This window comes from Rhamphochromis longiceps, linkage group LG9, assembly GCF_057381845.1.
Source record: "Rhamphochromis longiceps isolate RC_006_pf linkage group LG9, R_longiceps_female_GT1.1, whole genome shotgun sequence".
NCBI classification, from domain to species: domain Eukaryota; kingdom Metazoa; phylum Chordata; class Actinopteri; order Cichliformes; family Cichlidae; genus Rhamphochromis; species Rhamphochromis longiceps.
The window spans coordinates 26,450,102-26,464,739 of NC_140565.1; positions in this window are offsets into that span (position 1 = coordinate 26,450,102).

Here is a 14,638-nt window from a genome sequence, read left to right on the forward strand (position 1 = left end):
CTAGTGATTTTTTCAGTCGGGGTACCAAAATCTATCTCTGCCCTGCCCGTCGGGCTATTGTAGGAAGGAAAAATATATGTCAATGCTTTTGCATTCTTTCGGAAATGTAGCTGGGTAATTATGTCATTGGCATTGGTGAGCCACTGTCAATATGTGACATATTGAAATCGCGTTTGAAGCTTGTTTTTTTGCTTTCACTTTGCAATCGCGCGAACTGTGTATAGAGAGCGACAGCACTGATCTGTGAGTGATGATAATTTGCGCACCAATTCCTCTGACATCGTCTTATTAATCGTTAGCTTACTATGCAAACATGACAAGTGAAATCTCCCGCAGCTTAAACATGTGAGAGGTTGATCGCGCAGAGAATCGCTGAGTGAGTGCGTGTGTAAAAGCAGCAGGATTTATATTTGACTACGATGACCTGGATGACTGAGAACCTTCACAGACAGATATATATTTTAGTTCTGCTGAGCCAAATAAGACAGGTCAGGGTGAAGAAGTGACAGCCAAAGAAAAGCTTACCACAAAACGGAGAAGTTATGACAAATCAGACTATAAGGCAAAAAGAAAGTGCAGCTTTATGGTTTCATGGACAAAATTATTTCTGTGGCTGCAATATGACGAGCTAAATAACCAGGGCTGCACATAAGTGGTCCGCAGGTGTGCATTCGCTGTCAAAATAAAAAACACGCACAAGGGTTAGGGTTAAATTTAAAAACTGTACTTTTGAGTTAAAATATATATTTATAATTTTAATAAATGACAAATTAAAAAGGCATGAACATTTTTTTTGTATCGAAAAAATATCGAACCGTGACACCAAAGTATCGAACCGAACCGAACCGTGAATTTTGTGTATCGTTGCACCCCTAGTGTTTGTCTTTATGCAGAAATGTGCTTGTTTTCTAATATGTTAAGTGATTATTGGTCTTGTTTCTTATTGTCCACATTAAAAACTTCTGAAGTATGTTAGGAATAATGTAATGTGCACATTTTGTCATGAGAGGGTGCTCTCCACGCTCTGAACTACACCTTGCTTTTAAGTATTTTCGCCATGCATTCAGTGCATGTGCTGTTTTAACTCCTGTCTTTTATTTTTCTTTTTAGGGCCAGAAAAGGTGATCATAACATGCAAGGACATGAACAAAGCAAGCACAGCCTTGAACTACATCATCGAAAGCTAAGGCAACAAAAACGTTGTTTGCATGAAACTTGATTTGTCAGACAGCAAGTCTATACAAGAATTTGCTGAAGCCATGGTAAATGGTAAATGGCCTGTATTTATATAGCGCTTTACTAGTCCCTAAGGACCCCAAAGCGCTTTACATATCCAGTCATCCACCCATTCACACACACATTCACACAAGCCATCAACAAAGGTAAAATGATTTTCAGGGTAAAAGGTAAATGGCTGCAAATAACTTTGTTGTTTGCGAAACTTGTGCATAGGATTTTAAAATTGGCAATTTATATTTGAATTTCAAGTTATGAAATATGATTCAATAAACATGTTTGTGGTTGTTACAGTAAAAAATATAACTTTTTCTATTTTTTTGATTTTTTTAAATGATTTTAGATAAATTGTGTTAATACAATATGTCAAAATGAAAACATAACATTAAATTCAGAGACGTGAGGTTGTGCTGAAAAGGATGATACCAAACAAGACAAAGTAAATAGATTTAAAGATGAAACGTAGATGCAAAATCAAAAGTTGTTAAAAATGGCCATTTATAACCTGGACCCCAGAGGATTAAACTTTTTTTTTTAAGTAACGCAATAGTTACTTTTCAAGTAATTAATTACTTTTAGAATCTTGTTACTCGGTTACAAACTCAGTTACTGTAATTGTCGGGCTATAAGCCGCTACTTTTTGCACAAGCTTTGAACCCTGCGGCTTTTAGTCAGGTGCGGCTTTTCTATGGATTTTCCATGATTTTTGTGATATCGTAAGACGATTTGTTTTGTTTGTTCCGCTGTTGTACGGCACTACGTTGCCTGGCGGAAGGATCGGGGTTCAAGAGTGGTATGTTAGTCACATGTCCGTCCGCCAGGCAACGTAGTGCCGTACGAAGTAGCGCGAAAAACAAACTTCAAAGTAGCGCTACGCATTCAGCGGGAGGCGTGGATGACGAGCGACGATAAGCTTGCGAAAAGCAAGTTATGCTCAACTCCACCGGTGGATTCTGACAGCGTGGAAAAGTGCGAAAACATCCACGATCACCAACGGATTTTGAAGGGCTGGACTGCTGCATGATGGAGAGGAGGACACCGCCACGGCCCTTCTGAGGGTGTTCGACTCTGACACTGACAACGAGGATTTCTTTGGTTTTGAAAGTGACAACGAAGGAGAGAAGCGGAGAGTGGATGACGAAGCCATCCTGAGCCTGTTCGTTTCCGACATTGGAGAAGAGGACTTTGGTGGTTTTAGAGCGCAGGAAGAAGAGAAAGATGGTGGTGAATGACTGACTTTTCTTCTTGTTAAAGCCGTGTCACTGCACCTGAGCCTAAAAGGTAGTCCGAATCTATTTTTCTGGTGTGCTGTAGGTTACTGTTATGTACTACATGTGCAAATATGTACCCATAACTTGTTTTTCAAAATATTAATAAAAGGGGTGTGTCTCCAAACAGCCATCTCTTTCCTGACAATTCCCTTTGTGCATATTCTCTTACATATGATAAGTCAACATTGAAACACCTGCGGCTTTTAGTCAGGTGCGGCTAATGTATGTACAAAACAGGATTTTCCCCTGATTTTAGCTTGTGCGGCTAATATTCAGGTGCGCTTTGTAGTCTGGGAAATACGGTACTTTTTTGAAAAAGTAACTATAATTAATTACTTTTTCAAAGTAACTTACTCAACACTGATGAACACACATGAAAAGTTGCATATGTTTTACCCTCTCTCTCTCTCTCTCTTGCTCTCTCATTTTTTTTCCTTAACTTTTTTCTAAAGATGAGCCAAAACTGAACATCCTTATCAACAATGCAGGAGTAATGGTCTGTCCCTACGGAAAAAACAGCACCGACAAATACCAAGACATTGCCAGCGTTAGACAGGAGTAGCGGGTTATTTGGACTTTAAGTATAATATTGTACAATAGTTAAAAAGCTACTGTCAGTGAACTGCTGGGCACCAATCATTTGGGTTTTTGTTTTGTTTTTTTACCTGTGAATCATTCAAACATAAAAACTGACTCAACAAATAACAATAACAACTTTTAAATGGTATCTTAGGCACTTTTTTGCAAGCAGCCTGTCACAGTAACACATGAGGGGGAGTACAATTTCCACTCATGGCTGCATTAACATGTCAATACAATTTTGAGGGGAGCGGTCAAATTTCAGGTTGTACTAGTCAAAATCCTTCAAAAAGTTACAAATGCATAGAATTTTTCAGTACTCACTTTGTGATGTTGCAGTTGGATCTGATACTTCAGCGTAAATGCTACACTTATTTCATAATCAGCATTTTTATGACTTTACTGCAGAACAGCAAAGTGTTAACACATGCTTTAGATATGACAGACAGACATGAAGTTTAAGGTCAACTTCCAGATAAGAGATTTGACGTTACAGTGTACTGCATTTTCACTTCCTTTTAGCCACACTCACTTCAAAATTCATTTTCCTCATCGTGTGTTTAACCCTGACATTTCCATAAATAGTAGTTATATTGATTGGCTTGTATAATTAGACACTGAAGCAATAATATGTTTAAAGAGGTAGATAGGGCTTTGGTAAAAAAAAAAAAAAAAAAAAAAAAAAAAGGAGTAGGGCTGCTCGATTATGGCAAAAATGATAATCACGATTATTTTCACTGAAATTGAGATCACGATTATTTGGCGATATTTATTTAACCCTTTAAGACCTACCATAGAACCAAGTCCACCAGAGCTTATATTATTATTTTTTTTACATGTTGTAGTGCCATTTGTGGGAGCATTTCAAGTTGCTATACATCAATACAACTGTTATAGCCCATATTTTAATAATATGTATGCATTAAGTCCATAGTAATTACATAAATTGCAAAAAAGTGCAATAAACTACAAAAAAATTTGAAAATCGCTTTTGTTTTGTTTACATATATTTCTACTTGGAGAAATTTAAGAGGTTTATCCCTCAAAACTTTAAATACAATAAAGTTGCAAAAAAATAGTTTCCCACCACAGGAAATTTATTTTGAGTGTCTTCATAGTTTTATTTTGGAGATACAGCAATTTTTATATACTGCAGGAAAAACAAAAAACAATCCTATGATGCAAATTTGCAAAGAAAACAGCATGTGCATCATTTCACTGTGGGAAGTGTTACGAACAGCTGATAGGAACGGCAAAGCGTGTTTCTGGAATATTATGTTTTTGTTCCTGCAAGCGCTTTTTATGCAATTTTTGCAAAGCTATATGTGGAACGAAACCGTGACCTAGGACAAGCTGATGGCATCAGATGTAAGTACAACTCCTCCGGTTTCATATGCAAAACAAATTATTGCGCTAGCTTACACGGTTCAGATTCTACAGGGATTTAAAAATAGTTACGCAAAACGGAGCGTGCTGCTCTGACCGGCTTTAAAGGGTTAACAATAACTTTAAAAAAATAATATAAAATAGTGTGCAACACCACTGAAGTTTTTTTTTTTTTTTAAACTCTCTTTTCAACCAACGGCAGTCACTCTCCAAATAACTTCTGCTTAGCTTTCCGAGCTTCCCTCGGGTCCTCTTAATCAGCGGTCTCCACCCTTTTTTGCGCCACGGACTGGTTTATGCCCGACAATATTTTCACAGACGGCCTTTAAGGTGTCGCGGATAAATGAGGGAGGGGCTAATAATCGGCTCAGTCATTTTTAATGATCGTTGAAAGCCCAGATCGTAATCGTGATTAAAATTCGATTAATTGAGCAGCCCTAAAAAGGAGTACAGTTTATCAACCCTGCTATCAGAACATTTTTCCCTACCAAGGTTTAGTAGGCAACTCTAATGAAACAAAAAATCTTTAATAACTTTTGTATGGTACCGTTTTACACTCTAAACACAACACTCCTTTCAAGACCAACATTTTTACTACTGCAGAACAGTAAAGTTGCAGGAAAATGTTTTGAACAAAAGGTAAGCCTTTATTTATGGCTGCTCAATATTGCAAACAGGTGGAACAGAGAAAACATGGGACAGGAGGGCACAGAGTAGACACCACACAACACAGAGAAGCCAAATAACAAACCCTAAGAACTAGAACTCCGGAAATACTGGGACAGAAACATAAATAACAGTGACAACCATGAATACGAACAATCAAGAAACACAAATTAACCAGATACAAAACACTGGGTCACCGACCCAGGACCGTGACAGTTATATTGATTGTCTTCTAATATTAGACACTGATGCAATATATTTGAAGAGGCAGAAAAGCCATGGTTAAAATCAAAGAGTACAGTTTATCAACCTTGCTATCTGATCATTTTTCCCTCCTGAGGTTTAGAAAGTCACTCTAGTGAAGATATTTTTTGTTTCAATAACTTCCTTGCCTGGAAGCTTAGTCGCTTTAACATGTCATTACTGTTATTGTTGTCTCTCACGATAACAGTTTAAAAGAAATCTGGATCTATGTAGTGCCCTTGACTTATTAGAGGGCACAAATGGACGACGCTGTATTACCCATGCAGGCTTCATCGATGCAATGTGAAGTTACATTTCAAGTGAGGTACAGGTCAAGGTTTTCTAGTTACCCACATATCTAGATTACAATTCACCCGTCATAAACTGTTGTTTGGCTATTTCTGCTCTGAGACTGGAAAAAACAAAAGATTTAAGACATTTGTGTATACCTTCAAGTCTATATTGAGGACTTTTGACTTGTTGACTAGTTGCAACAATATTTACCAATTCCAGCTTTTGGAATCAGTTGATTCCGGAATTACTGATCATCAGTAAAAATGTTGTTTCCAACATTTCCAACCGCAGACAATGAATCCATGTTAACTGACCATCAACATAATGCAACACTGGACAAACATGAGATGTGTCATCAAAATTTTACACATCACAGGTATGCTCATAGTCTATCCATTTTCTTCCACTTATCCAGGGCCGGGTCGCGGAGGCAGCAGCCCAAGGAGAGAAGCCCAGACCTCCCTCTCCCCAGCCACCTCTTCCAGCTTGTCCGGGGGAACACCCAGGCATTGTGAGATTATTATATTATCTTATGCCACGTCAGACCCCTAATTAAAGATTGTGAAATCATTATGTAGTTTTAGTTTGCATTATTCTCCTGACTTAGAAGAAGGTGATAACTATTACAGTTATTAAACTGATTTGTATTACATTAGACTGCTGATTTATTGTGAATGAATGATATTGTTTTATGATGCATTATACTGCTGAGGTATAAGAAATACTGTGTGCAGAGAGTCATCACCTTATTTGTCTTATTAGAAAAGAACAGAACATACTGCACAGGAAGCCAAGGTCATAACTTAGGCTCACTGAGAGAGAAAAATAATGTGGATGTTTAGGTTTTATGACTAGGTGGAGGGGGGCTGAAGCTATAAGAATGTGAGGAACACTCAGACGGACACCCTCGTGCTGTCACGATGAGTTGTGTGGCTGTCAGTGGCTGGACCCACGTGCAGGACTCGGAGACAAAACATTAACTTAAACGACGGCTTTATTTGCTGGAGAGTCACCTTTGGACGATGCATAAACAACAACTTAAACTAACTAGACAGGAGATGCTGAAGGAAGACGACCATGGATACACACACAACAAAGGTGGAGGACGCAACAACTGGCAGGGAAAAACACAGGGCTTAAATACATACTGAGGTGATTAGGGAATGTGAAACAGGAGGAGAGCACAGCTGGGACTCATCAGACATGACAAGACAAGGGGAGGCAAAACTCAACACATTGACATAGTACACAGACTTTCAAAGTAAAACAGGAAACTGAACAGACGTGGACTAAACTAGGGGATACAGTGACAGAAATCAAACCCAAGAGAATCAAAACACATCATGAAAACAAAGATAACTAATACAAACAGAAAAACACTGAGTCCACAGACTCAGGACCGTGACAGTACCCCCCCTCAAAGGGCTGGCTCCCGACAGCCCCAAACAAAAAAAAAGGCACAAAGCACCAGGCCAGGGTGGGCGGAGGGGGCCCAGGAAGGAGGGACAGAGACCAAACAAAAAACAAGGAGCACAAGAGACCAGAACAAACCAAAAACAGGTCAACACAAAACAAGACTATCCACGAGTCCATAGCAAAGTCCGGGAGTCGACAACACAAGAGCCGAAACAGTTCAGGGGGCCGACCATGCACACAGCAACGGCGGCGACGGGCAAACAGTTCCGGAGGCCGACCGTGCACACGGCAACGGCAGCGACGGGCAAACAGTTCCGGAGGCCGACCGTGCACACGGCAACGGCGGCGACGGGCAAACAGTTCTGGAGGCCGACCACTCGGAAGGCAGTGGTGGCCACTGAGCAGGTCCGGAGGGCGGCCGCGATGCCAGCGGTGGCGACGAACTCCTTCCGGAGGCCGTCCCCGAAGGCCATGATGCCAACTTAGCGGCCTGGAAAACGGCTGGCAGAGGCGAGGCGGAACAGGTCGAGCTGGCACCGACGGCGGCGTGGCAACCACAGGACCAGACGAGGCAGGACCAGACGAGGCAGGACCAGGCGAAGATGATGAGGATGCGGAGGCCGGACCAGGCGAAGATGATGAGGATGCGGAGGCCGGACCAGGCGTGGATGACGGCAGCGGGACGGCTGCGGAACCTGACGGCAGCGGGACGGCTGCGGAACCTGACGGCAGCGGGACGGCTGCAGGAGGTGATGTGGAGATGTGCTGGCTGGGTCCTCCAGGACCCTCAGCTAACGAGGCGTGGGGCTGGGTGGGCTCCTCGGACCCTCCAGCAGACGTGGCATGAGGCCGGACGGGCTCCTCGGGCCCTCCAGCAGACGTGGCATGAGGCCGGACGGGCTCCCCGGGCCCTCCAGCAGACGTGGCATGAGGCCGGGCGGGCTCCTCGGGCCCTCCAGCAGCCGACACTTGAGGCTGGCTGGGTTCTCCTAAACCCCCAGCAGACGAGGCAGGACGCTGGTTGGGTTCACCTGAACCCCCAGCTAACATGACGTGAGACTGGACGGTCGACTGAAACAGAAGTTGTAGTGGTGGTCGCAATGAAGGTCGTGCTGGGTGTAGTGATGGTTGTTGAACATGCAACAGAGCGGGTAACAGACTCTCAGCAACTCCTCTCCAGGGAACAGGGACGGGTACTGGGCCTGGTCGAACCTCAGCCACCGCCACCTGAAGAACAGATACAGGGCCAGGGAAGAGCTGTGTTCTGGCAGCTGTACCCCTGGGGGCCGGTGTGGGTGCAGCAGCTAGCTGGACCGTCGCTGCTCCCACCCGAGGAGCTGAAACGGGTGCAGGAGTCAGCGGGGTCTCAGTTGCCCCCACCCAGGGAACCAGAACAGGCACAGGCAATGACCAGGCGCCCACCATCCCCGCCCATGGAGCAGATACAGGTGCAGGGATGAACGGAGCCATAGTCTGCCTGGGAACTGGAACCGGACGCGGAGAGCAGAGCAGAGGAGCTGTAACAGTCACTGGGAAAACCAGGTTTACGGCACCAGACATGGTTCTAGAAAACCGAGACTTACGGCAGGCTGACCTTGGTAAAACCGCTATTCTTAAGTTGTCCAGGTTGACGTTAGCAGTCTTAGAAAAAACAAGTTCAGGGGCAGTCACAGGTGCTGGAGGAATTATACAAGCGGTATCTGAAGAAACTGGGTGTGAAGCAACATAAAACACAGTCTTACAAAACGCAGCCTGGGAAGTTGCACACACAGTGTCCAGGGCTACTGGCTGAAAAGCACGGCGCACAGAGTCATACAAACATGATCGTGGATCCGAAACTTTAACTTGAGCAACCACTTCTGCAGTGTTCAAACCAAGTATTTTTGCCAGCTTGGTAACAGCAGATGACACCTGGTTGGTCTTAACCTGGACAGTCACAGGACGTATAGTCTGGAAGAGTTCACAATGAGCAACACAAACAGTCTTTGAATAAGCAGACTCTAGGCTTGTGAAATTTAACTCGGGGGAGGTTATGGAAACATGAGGTTTATCATAGGAAGCCTCAGAATGAACTGGCTGGTGAGCCGCGTAAACCATGGGTGAAGCAACACCAACAACAGCCTCATGAGGTCTAGCCTGCACAGCATAGATGGAATGTGGCTAGGAAATTGAACTGTCCCTGTTTAGTTTAGCAGTAAGAGAAATAGTCTTTTGAGCTGCATCTTTAATGTCCCGAGTGAGATCATGATTGTCCAAGTCAGAAAATTTCATAACAGATTCACATATATAATCTACATCTGGAAACTCACTATTAACTGATCCAAAAACAGATGGCTCGGAATCAACATAACCTGCCTGAGAAGCGAAAACAGAAACCCCAGTCTTTTCAGAATGAAACCCAGAAACACCACTCTCAGTTACAGGACAAAAAACCTCTTTTGACTCTGAAATAAGGTCATCTGATTCCTGAATATTCTCAAACTTGGAAGAAACAAAAGAGGGAAGATTAGAATGCTCAGAGTCCCGAAAGACAGCCTCAGAGTCAGCCACCTTGGGATCATCAGTTTCTGTCTTTGCAGGCCCTGAGTTACCAGTCAAAAAGTTAACCGACTTCGAATTCGCTGGCTCAGAGCGGGAAATTCCCAGCATGGAAGAAGCCGGGTGACAACTGTTCTGTTCACTCACCACGTCCAGCAGTTCAGAACTGGACTCGGGTTGCGGTGAGGGACGGCGACGACGAGAACGCCGCTTTCTCTTAGAAACCGGAGCGACAGAAAAAACGGAGGGTGTCGGAGCAACAGTGACTGGTCCCTCATCCTCCGACCACATTCCTGCCAGGCATGAGGCAGGTGAGGGGTGGTCGGAACCAGACGTGAGGGAGGAAGGAGTCCGATGCTGCGACTTCAGCTGCTGCAGAGGGGCTTTAGAATGCTCCGCCCGCTGCGGCGGCATGAGAAGGCTTGCTCGCTGTGACTGAGGCGGTGTGGATGAGGAGATGAGGGTGAATTGGGCCAGCTCCCGGGCTTTGACTGCCTCCTTAGCCTGGGTCAGCGAACGGCTGAACTCCGAGGCAATAGACAGCTTGCGCAGTTGAGGATTTCTGTCAAATATGGTTTGTATTGCATTCAGCCCGACTGAGAACGTCTGCAAATCTGAGGCGTGGCTAATGCGAGTCATCAGTCCGAGGATGCGAGCAAGGTCCACCTCTCTCTCGAGGTGAGCTGAGTCCGCTGGGTCCATGTTATGGTTGCGTCCTTCTGTCACGATGAGTTGTGTGGCTGTCAGTGGCTGGACCCACGTGCAGGACTCGGAGACAAAACATTAACTTAAACGACGGCTTTATTTGCTGGAGAGTCACCTTTGGACGATGCATAAACAACAACTTAAACTAACTAGACAGGAGATGCTGAAGGAAGACGACCATGGATACACACACAACAAAGGTGGAGGACGCAACAACTGGCAGGGAAAAACACAGGGCTTAAATACATACTGAGGTGATTAGGGAATGTGAAACAGGAGGAGAGCACAGCTGGGACTCATCAGACATGACAAGACAAGGGGAGGCAAAACTCAACACATTGACATAGTACACAGACTTTCAAAGTAAAACAGGAAACTGAACAGACGTGGACTAAACTAGGGGATACAGTGACAGAAATCAAACCCAAGAGAATCAAAACACATCATGAAAACAAAGATAACTAATACAAACAGAAAAACACTGAGTCCACAGACTCAGGACCGTGACACGTGCGCTCATCTCCCCTCTGGATGGTTTGTGCGCAGAAGTGTTGTTTGGAATAATAAGATTTGTATGGAATAAAATGGTTGTTGATTGAGCATTTATACACCGAGTATTGTCCTTCCTTCAGCCCAGCTCGTGACCATAGGTGAGGGTAGGGACGTAGATCGACCAGTAAATTGAGAGCTTCACTTTTACACTCAGCTCTCTCTTCACCACAACAGACCGGTACAGCGTCCGCGTCACTGCGGCCGCAGCACCAATCCATCTGTCAATCTCCCGCTCCCTTCTCCCGTCACTCATGAACAAGACCCCAAGATACTTAAACTCTCTTAAACTCTCACTTGGGGCAGGAACTCGTCCCTCACCCAAGTGGTCACTCCACCCTTTTTGGGCTGAGGACCATGGCCTCAGAATTGGAGGTGCTGATTCTCATTCCCACTGCTTCACACTCGGCTGCGAACCGTTCTAAGGCGAGCTGGAGGCCATCCCCCATTAAGCTAACAGAACCACATCATCCGCAAAAAGCAGAGATAAAATCCTGAGACCACCCAAGTGAAAGCCTTCCGCCACTTGGCTACACCTAGAAATTCTGTTCATAAAAATCATGATCAGAATCGGTGGCAAAAGGCAGCCCTGGTGGAGCCCATCAACCATAAGGAATGAGTCAGACTTATTGCCGGGTATGCAGACCAAGCTCTTGCAATGGTTGTATAGGGACTTAATGGCCCATAGCATTGGGTCAGACACCCCATACTCCTGGAGCACCCCCCACAGGACCCCCCAAGGGACACGATCAAATGCATTCTCCAAGTCCACAAAACACATGTAGACTGGTTGGGCAAACTCTCATGCGCCCTCAGTATCCTTGAGAGGATGAAGAGCTCATCCAGTGTTCCATTACCAGGACGAAAACCGCATTGTTCCTCCTGTATCCGAGGTTCGACTATCGGACGAACTCTCCTCTCCAGCATCCTGGCATAGACTTTTCCTGGGAGGCTGAGGAGTGTGATTCCCCTGTAGTTGGAACACACCCTCCAACCCCCCCTTTCTTAAAGATGGGAACCACCACCGTGGTCTGCCAATAAAAGGGTACTGCCCCTGATCTCCACACAACATTGTAGCGGCATGTCAACCAAGACAGCCCTACAAGATCCAGAGCCTTCAGGAACTCGGGGCGGACCTCATCCACCCCAGGGGCTATGCCACCAAGGAGTTGTTTAACTGCCTCACTGACCTTGCCCCCAGAGATTGGCAGGTTATCCCCTTCGTTCCCAGACTCTGCTTTCTCCAAGGAAGACATGCCAGTGGGATTAAGGAGGTAAGTATTTCTTCCACTGCTCGACAATTTTCTCAGTCGAAGTCCGCAGCGCTCCGCCCACACTATACATAGTGCAGGTAGAACACCGCTTTTGGAACAATCCATGTCCCAGTTGCCAGTCTTGGTAGCCGGGGATCGATCCGCCAGGACCTCGCTCCTGGCTGCTGCCTGGTTCACAATGCACCCGCTCATGGTTATTATAGAAATGTAGTTTTTAAAAAAGGATTTTGCCCTTTCAATTGTATTTAGGGAAATAACTTCACACATCATAAGTCTGATAAACATGCCCCACCAAAAGACACAGACTCAAAACTTTTAACTGACATCTCGCACTTTTTAATTTGATGTTTTTGTGCAGAATTAGTGCAGCAGGATAGCATTCCTCTTGAACGTAATTAAATCATAAGCTGTGGGTGGTCTTTGTAACACATTCTGTCTTATGGTATTTATTTGATGTACCGTATTTTCACGACCATAAGGCGCACTTAAAAGTCTTAGATTTTCTTCAAAAAGTACGGCGCGCCCTATAGCGCAGTGCGCCCTGTGTGTTGTAAGGAGGACGTAGTAGAGAACACCATGAGAATGCTAAAGGGTGAAGTGTGGGCGTTGATCGTATATACCGGACAATCGCACATACCTGTCTAAAAGGACAGGTATGTGCATTATGTGGAACATCGTTGTTTTAACAACCCTCAAAATGGCAAAGAGACACGCTTATGAAGCACAGTTTAAACTGAAGGCCATCAGCTATGCGGAGGAACATGGAAATCGAGCAGTGGCGAGAGAATTTAAGATTAACGAATCGATGGTTCGCAAATGGAGGAAGCTAGAAAACAAGCTCCGGCAGGTCAAGAAAACGCAGAGTTTCCGCGGAAATAAGGCGAGGTGGCCCGAGTTGGAGGAAAGACTCGAGCGGTGGATCATCGAGCAAAGAACGAGCGGGAGAAGCGTTTCGACGGTCACCATTCGGCTAAAAGCAGTTTCACTAGCTGAAGAGATGAACATTGAACATTTCCAAGGAGGTCCGTCTTGGTGCTTTCGTTTTATGAAACGGTGCCATTTTTCCATCTGGACCAGGACTACGGTAGCGCAGCAACTTCCAGAGGATTATAAGGAAAAGCTGGCCGTCTTCCGCTCCTACTGCAGCAAACACATCGGCGACAAAAACATCCAGCCCAGCCACATCACAAACATGGACGAGGTCCCGCTCACTTTTGACATCCCGGTGAGTCACACTGTGGAGAAGAAGGGGACCAGCACGGTAGCGATATGCACAACGGGGTATGAAAAGTCTTCTTTTACTGTTGTGCTTGGCTGCCATGCTAATGGACAGAAACTGCCGCCTATGGTGATTTTTAAGCGAAAGACTTTGCCTAAAGAGAAGTTTCCAGCAGGAATCCTCATTAAGGCAAATGAAAAGGGCTGGATGGATGAGGAAATGATGAAAGAGTGGCTGAGGGAGATGTATGTAAGGAGACCAGGTGGTTTTTTCCACGCATCACCATCGCTGTTGATCTGTGACTCTATGCGTGCCCATCTCACAGCCGATGTGAAAAAACTAGTGAAACAAATGCACTGTGAGCTTGCTGTCATTCCGGGAGGCCTGACAAAGGAGCTCCAACCGCTGGACATCGGTGTGAACCGCCCGTTCAAAGTAAGGCTGCGAGCGGCCTGGGAGCGATGGATGACCGATGCAGACCACAGTTTCACCAAGAGTGGAAGGCAGCGCCGGGCGAGTTACGCCACAATTTGCCAATGGATTGTAGATGCTTGGGCTAACATGTCTGCTGGCACTGTTGTTCGAGCTTTCGCAAAAGCCGGCATCATTTCCGAGGAGCCGCACGGCACGGAAAGTGACTCTGACAGTGAAGAAAGTGAACTTGGCATGTTTGATGGAGATTTAGCGCAGCTGTTCAATTCAGACACAGAGGATGAGGACTTCGATGGGTTTGATTGATGATAAAAATGTGAGTACCAAACTTTGTTTTGCTCCTGCTTTATTTTTAAATATGCACACTTGTATGCTTGTGTGTTGTTGATGATGACGATTACCGGTAATAGAAATGTGAGTACCAAACTCGGTTTTGCTCCTGCTTTATTTTTAAATATGCACACTTGTATGCTTGTGTGTTGTTGATGATGACGATTACCGGTAATAGAAATGTGAGTAAGGTACCGAACTCAGGTTTGCTCCCGCTTTATTTTTAAATACGCATACGGTACTTGTATGCGCCCTATAATCCAGCGCGCCTTATGTGTGTGTTAAATACAGTAATGGCACACATAACTGAGACTGCGCCTTTTAGTACAGTGCGTCTTATGGTCGTGAAAATACGGTACTTGGACTTCACTGGAGCAACTTCACATGGTTCACAGTTCAAAATAAGTATGACCATATGGAAAATCTCCCCTCTATATGGCACAGTCTAAAGGAGAGAGGTGCATCTGCTGGTCTTTAAAGGCTCATTGGCGAATCTTCAA